Source organism: Anarrhichthys ocellatus, unplaced genomic scaffold (assembly GCF_004355925.1).
Source record: "Anarrhichthys ocellatus isolate YVR2014 unplaced genomic scaffold, GSC_Weel_1.0 scaffold18, whole genome shotgun sequence".
In the NCBI taxonomy this organism is placed as follows: domain Eukaryota; kingdom Metazoa; phylum Chordata; class Actinopteri; order Perciformes; family Anarhichadidae; genus Anarrhichthys; species Anarrhichthys ocellatus.
The window spans coordinates 1,456,415-1,467,543 of record NW_022280048.1 but is presented as its reverse complement, the minus strand read 5'-3'; positions in this window follow the sequence as shown (position 1 = coordinate 1,467,543).

Below are 11,129 nucleotides of genomic sequence, written 5' to 3'. Positions count from 1 at the left end.
GGGGGGGGGGGGGGGGGGTCACTAGGGACTCCTGTACAGTATGCCTCCTGCTGCAAACTGTAACACACTACCCCATGGCCACAACAACACATTCCACACAGACGGGGATGCAAATGAATAAACACTTTGCTCGTCGAGGGGAAAAAAAGCAGAGTAAGCCGGGTAATTATGCACCGAGAGAAAAAACCAACACGCTAGAGTCTCGCTGTATCTACTGTAGCTGACTGCTCGCTCTCTGTTGTACTGCTGAAGCTGCCCCGTACTAAGGGCCCCTGCTGCATTCTGGCCCACAGAGCTCCTCACTCCACCTCCAATCGAACTCGGTGGCCTTGGGACAGAGAGCGAAGGAGTTTAAGTGGAAACAGTCTTTCATCATCACGCCACTCCGTGCTCTACACATCTGCACACAGCAGCACACCGCACTACGGGGAGACCATCCCTCCCTCACAGGACGGCATCCACTGCCGGCTTTTATTCCACATACATATATATATATATATATATATATATATATATATATATATATATATATATCATTTTATTTTTAACTGCCATTGCTAAAAAAAAAATCACATGGTTTGTGACAAATGTCAAGATATTCATTTGACTTTGCCAAATAAATAATGAATGGATGAATAAAGCAACAAATTGGATTGTTTCACGTTGTTATCGGGGACCGAGATGAACTCAGGGCTCGGTGGTTTTCTTGGTTTGAAGCAGTGAAAGTTGTTACTGGCTGTTTTGAGCACTTTTTCTTTACCACACAGCTGCGCAGAGGAAACATATAAATCATTTTGGTGAAGTGAAACTGAACTTTGTACATGATTGGCTGCCAAGACCGTGTTCTTCCCCCTGCGGCTGTATGGTGTCTCCCTTCAGTGGCATCTCTTTCACCAGAGCGGCACACAGACCTCGCTGCAGCGGCATGTTGGTGCCCCCCCCCCCTCAACTCTCACACGTTTTCCCCTTTATCCCCTGCATCATGATTGTTTTTAATTTTGTCTTCCTGTCACAAATAATGTCATATGAGAGGAGAGATTTTTGCCAAGTTCATGCTAGTTTATATCTCTTCCTACACCCTATATAAAAATGTGAAACGTTGTAGGAAACAAAATACATATTAAAATATTATTATAAAAGCTACAAAAGCACCTCATACAAAGTATTTTCAATCAACAGGAAAAACTCAGAGCCCAGTCTGATACCACACAAAAGTTGGAGTTTGGTAAAATAGTCCATCCGGGTGCAGGGCGTGTGGTGTTTCCTCAGGGAAAGCTAGGAGGCTGTACAGTTATCTCCTGTGGTGTCACTCTGAACTATACAACCTACTACCTCAACCTGCGGAACACTGGAGGAAACTGTTGCTTTGAACGGCGAAATGGATCAAATCCATCACGCTGAATGTAATGTTACAGTTTATTGTGACAGCGCACTATATCACGACAAAGGCAGTTATTACGACATCTGGAAATTTCAAAGAAAATTTAAGAAACAGTCGTCGAAAATTCCGTTTCTTGCAAATCCATTGATAACATATCTGACAAATACATTTTTGTAAAATACATCCTAGAATATTACTGATAAGCAGTCCTGTTTATTGATTTGTAGCACTTACCCATTTGCCTAATCCAGGAATGTTTGCAATGTCGTGTCATTTTCTCAAATGGTCCAGCCCTCCTACTTTTGGGTGGGGTCACAGTGTGAAGATGGGACATGTGGGGTACGTTTGGTAGAGAGCATCCTGTTCGGGCAAGGGTCAGTGGTGTTTACGTGAGGGAACACAGGCAAGGAGAGCTTGGTGTTATAAATGACTTGCTGTACAGCCAAGGCTGTAATTAAGTCTGACAATTTCTAATCTTTATGATTAGCCGGTCAAAAGCTGCTTTGACGATAATAGTTCATTTTTCTTACAGACAGAGGGCAGGTGTTGTGTTTGCCATGAAGACACATACCTATAGACACGAGCTTGCGCAGCCAGTCACCACAAGTTCGGATCTACGGGTTTGTGGCAGCTGACGACGTTACCCCTTCAAAGAACGGATAAGAAAGACAAAACCCACAAAACGTAGAAACAGCAAGTCATTTTACAGTCTGATCCTGTAAACTCCACTCATTCAACATAGCAACCCACTCAGTGGGCGTTCAAGCAAAAGAAACACGATGAAGGACACAGTGCCTAGAAACACGATGGACACAGTGTCTATCACAACCCAGGGTTAAGACGTTGATGTCTTCCACTCTATATTGCATATTTACGAGTTTAGTCTTTTTAACTTTTACCACATTTAAGGAATACATCCTTGTCTTAGAGTGAAATCAAATACAGTTCTTTTAATATATTTTCATATTTTAGATTTTATCAGACCTTTTTCAATGTGGCTGTAAAACATAGTTCCTGTTTGTGAGCATTGAAATTAAACTCTGGTATGCTGAAAAGGCCAGAGCACATAACTGTGAGATGTCTGTGTAACCTACCGATCACACGTTCTTCTGAGGTCAACATTTGTTCTTGAAATGTCAGACAGAATAATATAACGTGTGTTGTTTTAGATTTGGAAATAAAGTGCCAGCTAATTAAGGATTTTTTTTATTCTGATAATATGCTCGTGCTGTATAAAATGCCATTTTAGGCAGTACGAGACTAAAATGCAGCAATATGAATAGAATACCCCGAGGCCATTTGTATTCTCAGCAAAAGGACCAATTACATGTACAATCGCCAACAGACAACAAATCACAAATCTTTCGGAAAATATTCTAAAGCAAGACTAAAAAAAGACGGTGAAATCGTGTTTAATCGCACCTGCGCAGAGTACAAAATATGATGCCAGTTTTCATTTTGGCAGTTTATAAATACAGTTTGTGCAATTACTTGATACATTATTAATTTCCATACTGTGCAACAAGACTGTTCCCCTTGACCTTACTACCTGCAATGAACACCATAAAAACACATACTGTGAACAAGTCAGGTACGCATCGTACGTTGCAGATTAAAAACAACACTGAACCAAGCTAACAGAGAGAAAACTATAAGTATCGTAAATTGCAAACATACCAAGAGGGAAATGATGGTCAGACATCCTCTGGAGTCAGATGGAATCAGGCTCGAAGAGAAGTGTAGGCCAATGCTAAAGCATAAATCAAGAAACCTATAAAAACAGACATAGATATCATCAACAACTGACTTTGAACAGAGCAGAAAGTCGAACGTTGACAGATTCAGATACCTGTGCACACACATTCCTAAAAACAACACAGTCACAAACACGTGGTAATCCAAGCGTACGACACATACGAGACTAAAAACTACAAGCACAACGATTTAATAGCAGTAGCAGCAAAAAAGAAAGAAAGAAAGAAAGAAGCTAAATAACAAGCAAAAGTAGGAAGATAACGTCCCTTCGTTCTGTCCCCGTTACGCCCTCCTAACCCGTTGTCCAGTGCCCATTTTCCAGGGTACAAAAAACCTCAAATCGCCTTTAAAAAAAATGTACGGCAAGAGAGAAATGGCAAAAGGTTGAATGCGGTAAGATGTGGATGAGGAGGAGTGGCAGCGCAGGGCTGGCTACAGAGAAAGTGGAATTTGTGACCAAGCAAAGGAAAGGGTGGTGTTTTTTTTTTTTTTTTTTTTTTTTTTGGTGCTTCATTCTGCTTGGCTTTTTTGGATCCCAGCAGGATCCTTGGCTGCAGCTCTGTCTCTTCTTAGTGCTGCCAAAATCTGTACATATTCCTTTGTCTTTAACTCTGTTGCATCAAATCAAATTGAGAGATGAGAAAAGATATAACTAGAAAAAAAAAAAAAAAAAAGAAAAGACAAGGGGGAAGGACCGGCCAACGAAACTAGAGCGCAAGTTTTTCAAAGGAAAGGACACAGCATGAGTGAAAGTGCACAGCACAGAGGAGAGAGGCTTTGCAGCTGAAGCAAGGGTAACAAAAAATTCATAAAAAAAAAGTCAAGATGGAAGAAGGTTGATTCGCGTCAGAATTTTTTTTTTTGTCTCTGCAAACATATTATCTCCCGAGTGCGAGCTGCAAAACGTGTCTTCTCTGCTGCTACAACACAGCAGCCTTTCCAAAGCTATGCCACGTAGTGAGAGAGAGAGAGAGAGAGAGAGAGAAAGAGAAAGCAGCCACTTTTTTCCTCCCTCCAAAATGGCTGAGGGCCGGGAGAAAGCGGCTCTGAGCAAAGAGGAAGAGTGGCGCTTCCCCGTCCATGCTCAGGGGAGGGCTGGGCGATTCGGCGAGCATCTCTCCCCTCGTGTCCCCACTCCTCACTCATGCCCTTTGTCCCGTTCGCCGTCTTTCAGACCGGACGAATGGCATACAGCTGTGTTGTCAGTCCACGAGGAACTCTACTCGGCCCACCACGCAGAGGGAAGGCTCCGACTGTAACCGGTACGGCTGGTAGGGCTTAGTGCGCGTCTCCCACGTGCACACATCCTGATGCTCCACACTGTTGTCTTGATTTTATGCTCTTATTTAGTGTCTCCTGAATGTCCCTTACAAGACAAGCGACTCCAGTTTGACGACCGTATATTCTCTATTTATAAAAACCAATATTTACATATCAATAACTGTTGAATTATGCTTTAATCTGCATCTGTCCATGGTTATTTATATACTAATTCCTAACTTTTTTCACTGTGTGTGCCTTGGTTTTAAATAAACATACATGTGTGTGTGTGTGTCTTCAATTCAAAAGGGCTATGGATTGTATTTTCTTAATTCCCTATTAAATAAAGAAATGATGCAACTTGGTGTGATTATGTTATGTGAGCCCACACAGTTCCTTCCCCCCATTTCCGTACATTTGATCCTGTTGTTCTTCCTTCACAGCGATGGGCTTTCTGTTTCATACAGTGCATTTCTTCTTCCTGGTAGAGTATACAGATGTGGATTACCACTGTTTTTACACAAAACACTGCTCACTTACAAAGTATTTCCATCCGACACTTGAATGAACCCACCAGTGAGGCAACCCACCATTTTTTTTTTGAAGAATCTTTTCCTACACTCTTGTACAGTTAGACTGCATTCACAGGAGCCCAATACCAGTAAGCAGCTCTCGCTAAAGTGCCCTTAAGTAAGAAATGATAACCCTATATGACTCTGACGTCTGGAAGAACAAGAAGCTAATTTGTTTGCAATTTATAAACAGTTACAAATTGCGAAATAAGCCATACTGTATCTTAGAAAACCAAGAATCGCCTTCAGACAGAGATTAGTTCCTGTATATCAGCAGGTTACTTTGATGAAATAAAAGGACAAATGTTTAGTTCCTGACGTTAGGGACTTGTTTTGCCGCAGCATGCCAATGGGCTGCTGTCTGCTCCTTGGTCACCACTTGAATCTAAATGAACAGATTTGACTTTCAGGATATTGCCAAGAACCCCCGTCACTGGGCGGCCACAGAAAAAGGGCCCTCTCCGCAACAGAGGGCTGAAGAAAACAGAGCGACCGGCATGGGCATAACCCCAAACCTCGAACAAGGTAACCCCTTAGAGCCTCTCTCAGAGCCTGGGAAAGTGGGGAGGAGGAACGGGGCTGCCAACAATGGGGAAAGATCAATACCACATTTAAAAAAAATATATGATATAAAGTAAGTGTGGGGGGGAATGGAGTAGAGGAATACAGGCTTGATAAATACGGATTAATATTGTTTTAGGTACTATCTTCTTACTGTATGTGTCCTTATTATTGTGCCTCTTTGGTCTCACAGTAGCCTGTATGAGTGCTGTACCAGGCCTTCAAAATAAATTCATGTGAACAGAACATAAACTAATAATCCACATATTGATTTACTAGAGTTTAAGTGAAAGATCTATTATTGGCGTGACACAGGTGCAGTTGCTGGCAGAGACATGACATGTTAACTCCTCCCATGGAAGGCAAGGCAAGGTTATGGAAACCTCTTTGCTTTAATGTTGCATCTGAGAGCCACCTTTCATTTAAAAATAAAAAAGGCTACGTAACAAAATCCACCCACGGCATAAGTGACACACTAGGATGATGTTTCTATTAGTGCAGGATAACCTTATAAAGAAACGTCAGATGATATAGCTACAACACTGTGGTATTTATTGTTGTTAAATGGTCTTAAAACATTGTGCGACATTATAAATGGGGAATCACAACAATAGCACGTCCAGGACTCCGCACACAACATTTCGACCGTGGTTGTCTTTCAGTTAGGCAGTCTGTATGTTCTGGTTCTGTGCCCGTGTGAGGGTCTGTGCTGTCCTGTAGAGACACGTAACAGACGGCATACATGTAATCTCGCCACCAGACTACAGTATAAACCCAGTAACTTAAAATGCCTTCATATTTATGTACCACAAAGTGCATTTATTACCCACACCTTCTATAGCACTCAGGATTTCGATACACTCATGTACACTTTTATTTTGTCGGTTTTTACACCGTCATCATGAGTGTATATTTTTATAGTTGGACCAGTACTACCACTACTTTTAAATCTGCATTATGGTAAAGGAAAAAAACCCATGCAGTCATCAGTGAATATTAATGTATATATATATGTACTATTACCTCACTCATAACATGTTTACATCATGTAAATGACTAAACCTAGACACTGTATCCTATTCTCATACTGACACATGGAAGATGCCAGGAAAAGCCACAATCATCCATCCCTCTTTCATTCATAGTGTGTCAACTGTTTGTGTTGAGGCTGTGAGTCACGGATGAGTCAGTGTGTTGCAGGAAGTTTCAACAAATGCCTCTACATGTCGCCTCTCAGGCTAGTCATTGGTACCAAGTGAATCCTCGCCAGCGGTTGCTTTCCAAAGTACGAGCACAACCAGTCATGTTCCTCTTTCAGATGTGGTTCTTGCTTATTGGCATTTTAAAGATTATTAAAATAATTTTCTGAGTACCTACAAGCACAATGTAGGTGGGCAGGCACTGAAAACATTTGATTTTAATTGTTTGGATACAAATGTCAGAACATGACCGCCCACAGTCCAGTCTGTCCGTTGTATTATCTGAAGAACTTGCACAAGTAACTTCAACCTACAGTAACACCTCTGAAAACCACCGGAGCTGTGATTTCAGAATAAAGGTCGGATGTAGGTAAAAGCTGAAAAATGTATATATTAATAACACACATTCATGATGATGAGAGAATCAACATCAAAGTACCCGTGTGTATGTCAATTCGTTGGACGCCATTGGAGCGTTTTGTCTAACAAAAGGCATTTCTGTCTCCCAAAATGTTGCCTCTCACGACAACCAAAAGCAAACATAAGGACAGTAGACGTACCCATCTGTCTCCCAGAGACTCTGCTAGAAGAACAAAAAAACTCTTTTTTATCCTTTATTCTTATGATTTATGATTACCTAACAAAAAAGATGGGTCCTGTCTTTGATGCAATAAAAAGATATTTCCTTAAAATGTAAGTGATTCCAGTACATGTTAGTAGCATTTTAAGAGTTTTAAGCATGTTTTGATGATAATCTGTTCATATCGTGAATCACAATTATTCTGGCGAGGATAATCCTGACATGAAATGTTCATTCTTACTCACAAGGACTTAAAGTAGTCATGTAAGTACGAATAATTAGCTGTAAATGTAACCAAAGTTCCTGCATATCTTGCTCCATCTCAGCGTTTACTCCCATAAACGTGGACTTGCTTTGTTCCTTCTCTCCCTGGTTGATATTTCCCCTTCATGTGCTGTATTTAGAGATATCTCATCATTGAACTTGACTATTGTGTACATGTCTGTGAAGGCCTTTGTGTCGACGTGAACCCCATGTTCAGCCCAGTGCTGCAGAATGAATAAAGCCTGCACACTACACAGTGCAATCAAGACAAGAGAGCAGGATAAAGCAGCAGTGGGAGACACCAGACAGCAGCAGTATTTATTACAGTACATTTTCATTCACGCTCGTACATCTTTGCTTCTTGATGATTCAATCCATTTTATCTTTTTTCCTCCCTTTCATCTCACCAATCTCTCGCAGTTGCTTGTCCCCTCGCTGTTCCCTCCTCTCACTTCCCCCATCGAATATTCTGCTCACGCACAACTGCGGCACCCTTTCTCCAGTCCTCCCCATTAATCCACACCACAGACATCTTGGCCCGCTGTCTCGTCTCCCTCTCGACGTGCACTCAGAACTCTCAAAGTCTGGGCCATTTCAGCAGGGAGTGCCCGGGCCATTTTTCACAGGCCATGAGGCCCAAGACTAGCAGTATATCATGCTCTCCCTCCCTCCGAATACCACGAGATAGAGAAACCTAAGACGGCCTCCTAGTCAAAGGAAAGGTCATATCGGGATAGGCGGCACTCTAATCTTTACTCAAACAACGCACAGTATATAACCTGTATGTTCAGCCATGCCTAACATTTACTTTCACCATTGCAGGAAAAGCTGCACAAAACAAACGGATGGCTCGGTTCAGCTCGGCCCTGTTTCAACCAGGTTTGACCAGCTTCTAAAGACAGAGGAGGAGCTGACCTCGAGTCAGAAGACAACTAAATCTTTGCCATTGTTGATAAAACCTTATGCTGAGCGTGCTCCGCTTACTTGACAAGCTTTCGATTAGTATATGTTAGCTTTTTTTTTTTAATGCTTTTATTAGCTTTTGAGCAAAAAGGAAAAAAAGTTTTCCTTAAATGTTTAATTTTCCTCCATAATGTTTGATTTGATTGCTGATTATCGGTTGTGATCAAAAGAACCAAGAGCCACAATTATCAACGAGTTGCATTATTCACATCCATCTAAATAAATATTTAAGTTAACTGAAGGTTTCCTCTCGACACCCTTACATTAATTTATGTAAATTAACGGATAAATATGAATCACAAAGTTTTTTCTAACTTTTGAAATGTTACACTTTCTCTCTCAACGTCACCTTAGCATAAAGTATGGAGTGAACTTTTGAAGTATTACAAATCCCGGTTTGACTGGAGTGCAGTGTTTGACAACATAGCAGCACATTTTATTCATCAGACTGAGACAAAGCACAAAGTAAAACTCTTCATTATGGGTGGCACAGTGCTTCTGGGGATTCTTTGTGGAAGGAGCACAATGACATAGCAGGGGTAAGGCTGTAAGAAGGAGGCAAAAGATCTAATTACTGTATTAATTACTTAATTTCTATTCATCTGCAGGATCCACTGGCTTGTACTAATCACTTTAAGAATGCAGCCAAACGCTCAACATTAACACGTCTTCCATGACAGGAGGAAGAGTGTGGGCCTCGGAGGGGAAGAAGAAATGAGATTTACAGGCAAATTAAAGCGACTAATGCCGCGAGACTTCAGCTCAACTTGTACATCAAGAAAACTCAGGGAGGTCACTTCTGTTTTTTCTTTGTGAAGCGCACTTGTTCTTTACTTAATTGCTGGCAGCTAGTGCACAGTAGCAAAAAACAATGCAGATGGTAGAAAGTGTATTTCCAGATATTTCACAGCTCAAAACTGGTGGGTGGATCAGGAGTCCCCCCCCTCCATCTTCAAATGAGGGCTCAAGTTAAATTGTACAGCAGCGCTTTGAAATAGCCCACAGTGCCTCATCAGCCACCCTCCTCTCTTTGCCATTTCTTTCATTCTCTCACCCTCCACTCCTGCCATTTCAGACCCTTATTTCCCTGCCCGCCCTCCCCCTCCCTCCCTCCCTCCTCTCATTCATTCAGTTTAATTTTGAACTCTGCACTGGTAGACAGGCAAAGAGGGTGGCTCCATGGTTACCTGGCACCGGGCCATCTCATTACACTGCCAATTGATTCTGGCCTGCCGCCATGTCCGCTCGCTGCCTGCCCCCCCCCCCCCCCCCCACCCCACACCCTCCACACCCTCCACCATCTCTGCACCCCAGACTGTCTGCAGCAAAGGAGAGTTCAGAACACACAGGAGGGAAAGAGGCAAACAGCTTCACTTACGTGCATCAAACTGCACGCACTGCTGCACACATTCAGAGCACAAACAAATAGTCAAATAATTAGTGCACGGAGAGCTTTGTTCAAGAATAAAAATACGCACTGTATTTCTCATAACCCCCCCTCCATACGGTGTGCAAGTCAATAAACCACAATTATAGTAAAAGGTAAAGATGAGCAACGAACAGAGCAAAACACTTATCATATCTACACTAATTGTCACTCTTCTATTAAATACATGAGTCTGGAGATTAAATATGGATCCTATTATGATGAATAATGGAATAATAAATTTTATTTATATTAAAATCATCTCATTAGTTGTGAGCGAGCAGAAATTAATCTATTTTGCAAAGAAATGTAACATTGGCTCCACTGAAACCACAAAATATGATATTATGTAGTCATAACTTAACACAATAAAAATAATAGAAAATAAAGGGAAACAAATGTTGGAAACTTGTGTTTTGCACTATCTCCAATATTACTTAATTTCTGTAGACATATATAAGAAAAGAACAACCTTTAAACTTAAACTTAAATAAAACATATTATATGATTTAGGAGCCAGGGCTGGGCCATAATTAAGTATGATCATTCTTCTTTCTAATGGCATCATATTGTGATGAAATCCAGACTTCATGATACACAATTATGTCGTCTAAATTGATAATAACTAAGCATACAGTTGTGTGAAAAAGTGTTTGCTCCCTTCCTGATTTCTTATTTTTTTGCATGTTTGTCACACTTAAATGTTTCAGATCATCAAACAAATTTAAATATTAGACAAAGATAACACAAGTAAACACAAAATGCAGTTTTTAAATGAAGGTTTTTATTATTAAGGGGAAAAAAATCCAAACCTACATGGCCCTGTGTGAAAAAGTGATTGCCCCCCCTGTTAAAACACAAATTAATTGTGGTTTATCACATCTTTGGAAAGCTGAGTTCAATTTCTCTAGCCACACCCAGGCCTGATTACTGCCACACCTGTTCTCAATCAAGAAATCACTTAAATAGGACCTGCCTGACAAAGTGAGGTAGACCAAAAGATCCTCAAAAGCTAGACATCATGCTGCGATCCAAAGAAATTCAGGAACAAATGAGAAACAAAGTAATTGAGATCTATCAGTCTGGAAAAGGTTACAAAGCCATTTCTAAAGCTTTGAGACTCCAGCGAACCACAGTGAGAGCCATTATCCACAAATGGCGAAAACAT